At 41.6% G+C, this 6,555-nt stretch overlaps 1 long non-coding RNA gene across 1 annotated transcript; it reads right to left on the bottom strand.

The window, feature by feature from the left end:
- Nucleotides 1-1,104: 1,104 nt before the first annotated feature.
- On the bottom strand, nt 1,105-5,598 carry LOC114562279 (uncharacterized). Its single transcript, XR_003693476.1, has 7 exons — nt 5,415-5,598; nt 5,262-5,270; nt 5,007-5,102; nt 4,802-4,916; nt 4,642-4,723; nt 1,347-1,510; nt 1,105-1,270 (listed from the first exon to the last, which is right to left on the bottom strand). It is a non-coding gene; the product is annotated as an uncharacterized LOC114562279 (long non-coding RNA).
- Between the last annotated feature and the right edge of the window lie 957 nt (nt 5,599-6,555).

Raw genomic sequence — 6,555 nt, 5'->3', positions numbered from 1 at the left:
ATAGCCTATAGGCCTACTGTATAATTTCATTTATTGTGTTTTGAGTGTAATGTAAACATTACAAAATGCAAGATGACAGCAATAAAGTTACATTTACGTCGCATTATTTCAAAACATTGACCGTTATAATGTAGTTAGACATTATTGCAATTTATCCTAATAGTTTACACTATTACGTGTAGGCTTATTTATGTCCCGATAATTATGTGAAATATTGAAAACTGTTCTTATGATAATCGCAGGAATCAATGTCAGCGTCGTCTGATATCCCTCAGGCGATTGGGGCCACATCAAAGAAGCAGAAACCTCCCCGCAGGAGGCCACCAAAAGGGGGGAAGGGTGCAAAAACTCTCAACCCTGAGGAGCAGTCGAGGTTGCAGGAGATGCGGTCAAGACGTGCAGCTGAAACAAAGGTTTGTTTATTATTGGTCAACACATCCTTTTAGATATTTTCCGCATTTTCCCCAAATATACGTATATACTAATACATTGTTTCGTATTGTAGGTAAAACTGTATTCCCTGGAGGCTGTGCAGAAGGACAGGCTGATGGAAACAGTCCTGACAAGGTTGCCAGGTCTTATGTTTGATGTGATGGCCATGTTGGAGGTAGCCCAGAGCCCTGACCCTGATGGAGATGGCCTGCATTGGTGCACATGCACCAATTGCAGAGAAATGGACACAGACCTGGAAAGGCTTTGCTGTCCTGCAAATTGCAAAAGCAACATGGCACATGTGGAGTTCTATGTGTTCTATGTGATGAGGGGGTGTTGCTGCTGGCCTGTGGGCCTGGAATGACATTTTTGCTGTTGATGACAACCAGAACAGCGTCAATATAGACATGCCTACAGACAGTTTGTGCTGTGGCAGCATCAATAGTTTTTTTTAAACAGCACCTTATGGAAGAAATATTTGTGAATGTAATTTGTACGTTTTGTTCCCTGTTACCTCTGCAATTGTGCACTTTACTGCTATTTATGTTAGTTTAACTTTTTTTTATTTGCATGTAAATAAAGTAATTTTCGGAAAAGTTCAATATTTTAAATGATTTATTGCAACTATTTACAAGGAAAAGAGGAATGTCTCCTCTTTCAATGTGGGCCTGCACACGTTCTGCAGTGGGTGGTGGCAGTACAGCAGCAAGCAAACCCAAGGCCTCTCCCACTTGCAATTCTTCTCCCAAGAATGGAATTCTGGAGGTCTTATATGTAGCTATACTGCATCTTCTCCTTTGTAGTGTGTAGACACTTCAGCTTTTGGTATCTTCTATATCTGTAAAGGAAGTGGAAATTTTAGTTATTCGTTTCAAAAGTAAAACTGCAAAATGTGCAGTTGTTACAGTAAATACTTTAGTGTTTTTGTGTCCATCCTTGTTACGGGCTGGCAGGCGATGATTGTGGTTATTGTAATCCAATGCAGCAAGCAAAGTTTGCGTCCTGTATACAGGTGGGCTGTAGGCAAAGTGCTTTGCAGAGTATATGATTTTGGAAGCTTTCCAAATCAGACGTGGTCCTGCGGGGCAGGGGGGAGGCACACATTAGTAACACTTCTTACCACAATGGCATAAAGGGTAAATCTGTTCAGCCATCACTTTCAGCCTGCTATCCTCAAACAATTACAAAGATGTGCTAAAGACACACATCTACTAATACTGTGAATAACAAGGTAAAAGGGGCATGTCAGCAAGTTATTTCTGAAATATTTCAGTCTTGGTAGCAACAGATTAGATCAGATTAAACTTTGTCATTGTGCAGACTACAAGTACAAAGACAACAAAATGCAGTTTGCATCCAACCAAAAGTGCAAAAAGAGCAAAAAAAGTGTAATCTCATATACAAGTATAGATAGGACAAGAAATATAGTGCAGTGTAGACAGTAGTGTACAGTTGGTTTTATAGAAGGTGGTTTAGAGAAATATAAATGAATTAAAGCTGCGAGCAGCGATGGACGGGCCCTCGCGCATCTGCGCGCGTCAGGGTTACCGGCGGCAGCCGCTCCTTGCGACCGTGCATTCGCACGGCACTCAGACGCCGCGAATCGTCAACAATGAAAAGGGAACTCCCCGAAGAGTTCAACGATAGCTCACACAAGAATCTACGTCATACGGTTCATTAGCTGTGAAAAGGGGCGTGGCAAAAGCGTAGGGGGCGGGTCAAACCATCACCAATTAAAAAGGAACTCTCTGCTGAGTTCAATTATACCTCACACAAGACTCTACCGTAGATGGGTAAGGTTTAATGAAGGGGGGGTGGGCCAAACCATCACCAATGAATAAGGAAGTCTGTGCTGAGTTCAATGATATCTCACACAAGGGTCTACATGAAACGGGTCATTAGTTATAAAAGGGGGCGTGGCTAAAGCTTAGGGGGTGGGTCAAACATCACCAATTAAAAAGGAAGTCTGTGCTGAGTTCAATGATACCTCACACAAGGGTCTGCATCAAACGGGTCATTAGTTATAAAGGGGGCGTGGCTAAAGCTTAGGGGGCGGGCAAAACCATCACCAATGAAGAATGAAGTCTCTGCTGAGTTCAATTATACCTCACACAAGACTCTACCGTAGATGGGTAAGGTTTAATGAAGGGGGGGTGGGCCAAACCATCACCAATGAATAAGGAAGTCTGTGCTGAGTTCAATGATACCTCACACAAGGGTCTGCATCAAACGGGTCATTAGTTATAAAGGGGGCGTGGCTAAAGCTTAGGGGGCGGGCAAAACCATCACCAATGAAGAATGAAGTCTCTGCTGAGTTCAATGACACCTCACACAAGACTCTACCTTAAACGGTTCAAATATTATGAAAGGGGGCGGGCCTGAGTAAGTGGGCGTGGTCATATTATAGGGGGCGGATCAGTATCACATGTAGACCACACATTCTGAGTTTCATGTAAATCGGATGATGTTTGTCATATAAGGCAGATTTCCTGATGCCAGCGGGGGGCGCTATGACGAAAAGTCAATTTTGGCCTGTATTTTGTCCTCAGGCCTGGACCCTTGTCAATTGTGAGAAATTTCGGGCAGATCTGTTGGGCTTAGGGTATGGCTCTAATGAAGTTTTTTGTACATCTTGACATGTTACATAGGTGTACCAAGTTTCGTGAATCTACGTTAAACGCACTGCAGGGGCTCAATTTTCTTAACTTTCTAGGCGGCGCTAGCGAGCCATTTTTGTGCGCCTATTCCCGAAAACCTTAGCGCCCCCCTTAGCCAGCGGGGGGCGCTATGACCAAAAGTCAATTTTGGCCTGTAGGTGTCCTCAGGCCTGGACCCTTGTCAATCGTGAGAAATTTCGGGCAGATACTACAACGTACACTCAAGTTACAACAACTTCTTTGTTCATCGCTAAACACTCAAAATGGCCGCCACGCCACTCCCACACCATCTGACGAAAAGTTTTTCTTTTAATAACTTTTCATCGTTAAGGTGTTGGGATGGTAGAGACCAAGTTTGAAGTCCATTGGATGAAATCTCTAGGAGGAGTTTGTTAAAGTATAGCACCTTGACTTTTAGGCCGACTTCCTGTTGCCACTAGGGGGCGCTATGACTTTAAGTAATTATCGGCCGTTATTTGTCCTCAGGGTTGGACTCTTATGAATCCTGAAAAGTTTCGAGGTAATCGGACAACGTACAATCGAGGTTACACCCACTTCCTGTTTCGGCGGCAAAACGCACAAAATGGCTGCCCCACCGCGGCCACGCCCTATGACGAAAAGTTTTTCTTTTAACAACTTTTCATCTTTAACATCTTAAGATGGCACAGACCGAGTTTGAAGTTGATCGGATGAAATCTCTAGGAGGAGTTCGTTAAAGTACGACATGTGGAAATGGCCAAAATCGCACTAATTTCGAACTTTGAAATCAAAATGGCGGACTTCCTGTTGGGTTTAGGGTATTGCTCTAATTAAGTGTTTTGTACATCTGGACATGTTAAATATGTGTACCAAGTTTTGTGAGTCTACGTTAAACACACTGCAGGGGCTCAATTTTCTTAACTTTCTAGGGGGCGCTAGCGAGCCATTTTTGTGCACCTATTCCCGAAACCCTTAAAATACGTACATTTTCACCAGACTTGATGCGACCGCCAAATTTGGTGAGTTTTTGAATATGTTAAGCCCCTCAAAAAGGCAATTCATTTGACGGGAAAATAATAGAAAGAAAGAAAGAAACAATAATTCCTTCAGTTTCAATAGGGCCTTTGCCGCTGTCGGCGCTCGGGCCCTAAATATAAATTTGTGCAGGGTATTATATATTAGCAGTTACCTTATAAATATGGCTATGTAATATGAACAACATGATACAGATATGTGCAATATAGTAGCAGTAACATAATAGTAGTAACAATAATATAGATATATGCAGTGTATTATTATAAGAAAAACAGAATAAATATGGATATTCAGTATGAACCATATAGACAGATACAGTATGTACAGTATGTACAGCTATGTGTAGTGTGGTAACTGTACCAGTTGTGCAGAAACAGTAACATTATAAGAGTAGTAAGAATAAGTGAATGTGCAGGATGAATAGTATGAAGAGCAGTAGACTATGGTGATGTATAAGACTAGTTACAGTATGTACATTTGTAAATAAATACAATAGCAACTTTAGTGCATGTGTAATTGCATGACCGTAGATGCATACCTGAAGTTGATGAACTTCTTCACCTGTCTCAACCAGCGCTTGTCAAGCACGATTGCTATAAGTGCCTGGTGAGTTGCTGAACCTGTAATCACATATCGGAGTGAGTAAAAATCACATCATTCAGAGCAAATGAAAATCAAGCGACTACAATTGTTTAAACCTTGCTGGATCCATGGCTTGTTTTGGCTGCCGTCATCCAGAGGCTCATGTTCACAGTATCCAGTTGCTCATGAATGTTGGTTGCGGACATGGTGTAGGGCTCCATGCCACATCATCTGCAGAAATGGACCACCACACAATACTACAGCCACAAACTTCACCTTTCTGCATGCCCAAAGTAATACTTTTTACAGCTACAAAAATACCTTGAACTGCTCCTTGGTCAAAGCTTGTTTGCAGCAATGCCAATTCTGGCCTTCATCCAGTCTAGCATTGGATTCTGATTTTTTTATGGTGCCAGCCTGATCGCACGATACAAAAGTAACAAAGGCACCGTTAATATATTGCTGAAAAATATTACATTACCAAGACAGTAAGGCAAGTCAACATAAATGCAATCTCCAGCCTTCAGGGCATTGATTAGTCTGTAGAATACTGAATAAGTTGGGAAGATTGCATACCCGTCGTAACTTCTTTCCAAGATTTTTGACGGCATGCCATATGTCAAGAGAGTGGTGAAAAACAAACAACATAGCATTTGTAATAACACAATTATCGGCAGAAAAAAGAAAAAGCCATGGCTCCAGACAACACATCCAATGAGTTATCCTTACCCTTACTAAGCAAGGCAGAGATTTAGGTGGGCATCCGTGACGACTTCTGTGAGAGGAATTTCCTGGATTAGTGCGTCCATGGTCCTGATGCAACATTCCTTCTCCATAATCATGGAATTCCTGTTTGTTTCATGATGTCTCTTGACACTTGCTCAAGAGTTGTGTAAGTGCAGTATTGTGCACAGTGCCCTGTAGCAAAAAGAAAGAAAAAAAATGTTTCAGTTCACAGTTCAGCTGACAGCATGTGGACTGTATGCATCATTTGCTCGCTCTCACATACACACACACACACACACACACACACACACACACACACACACACAGTATCTGCAGAGTCCATTCTGCCATCACCTAGTGAATAGAGCAAAAATACATTCATTAGAATCACAGGTTATACACCATCACAGCTAACTACAAGCACATAAATGTAATAGTGGTTGACAAATATGCAACACCTTACCTAGGACAACGACATGTTCTTCCACACTTCTTGACACAACCGGTGTAGAATGTCCACCCTGTTTTTTTTCCCAACATTCCTGGACTGGAGCAATGCAATAATTTTAAAGAAAGTCCCCTCAGCGACCATTGGCATTTTCATAAATTGGAAGAGGAGGGCAATCTTCCTGTAGTTGTTGCCAGAAAGAAGAGTTTTTGTAGCCAGCATGAAGTCACCCCCCTGAATGTCGTACTTCAATACTGGCTGTGAGTTCCATTTCCACACAGTGTGTCCAAAGGGGCATAACTGCATTGTGATATATAAAAAACAAAGAAGAAAAAAATGAATATATTTTTAAACACACAAAACACTTCGGTCACAGTCATGTCAAACTTGTAGAGTAGCCTTAGCACAAAAAACCCCAAATGCAAAGTACTATAAAGGTCATTATCTATTACAACTAGGGCTGCCACCTCTTAGTCGATTAGTCGACTAATCGGTCGTTTTGGTCTTAGTCGACTAAGATTTCTTTAGTCGATTAGTCATTTTTTATGCTTATTCATGCTTAATTACTCATTTCCAAGAAACGTCTGAGCACATTTATGGTAAACACAAGATTTAAAGTGGTGCTTTTGCAGGATTAATTGTGGAGAAACTCTGTCAATTAAATCAACTAATCGGTTAGTCGACTAAATCCTATAA

The sequence above is a fragment of the Perca flavescens genome, chromosome 10 (assembly GCF_004354835.1).
Source record: "Perca flavescens isolate YP-PL-M2 chromosome 10, PFLA_1.0, whole genome shotgun sequence".
Classification (NCBI taxonomy): domain Eukaryota; kingdom Metazoa; phylum Chordata; class Actinopteri; order Perciformes; family Percidae; genus Perca; species Perca flavescens.
The sequence above is the reverse complement of the archived record's forward strand: the minus strand, read 5'-3'. Positions and strand labels throughout refer to the sequence as shown.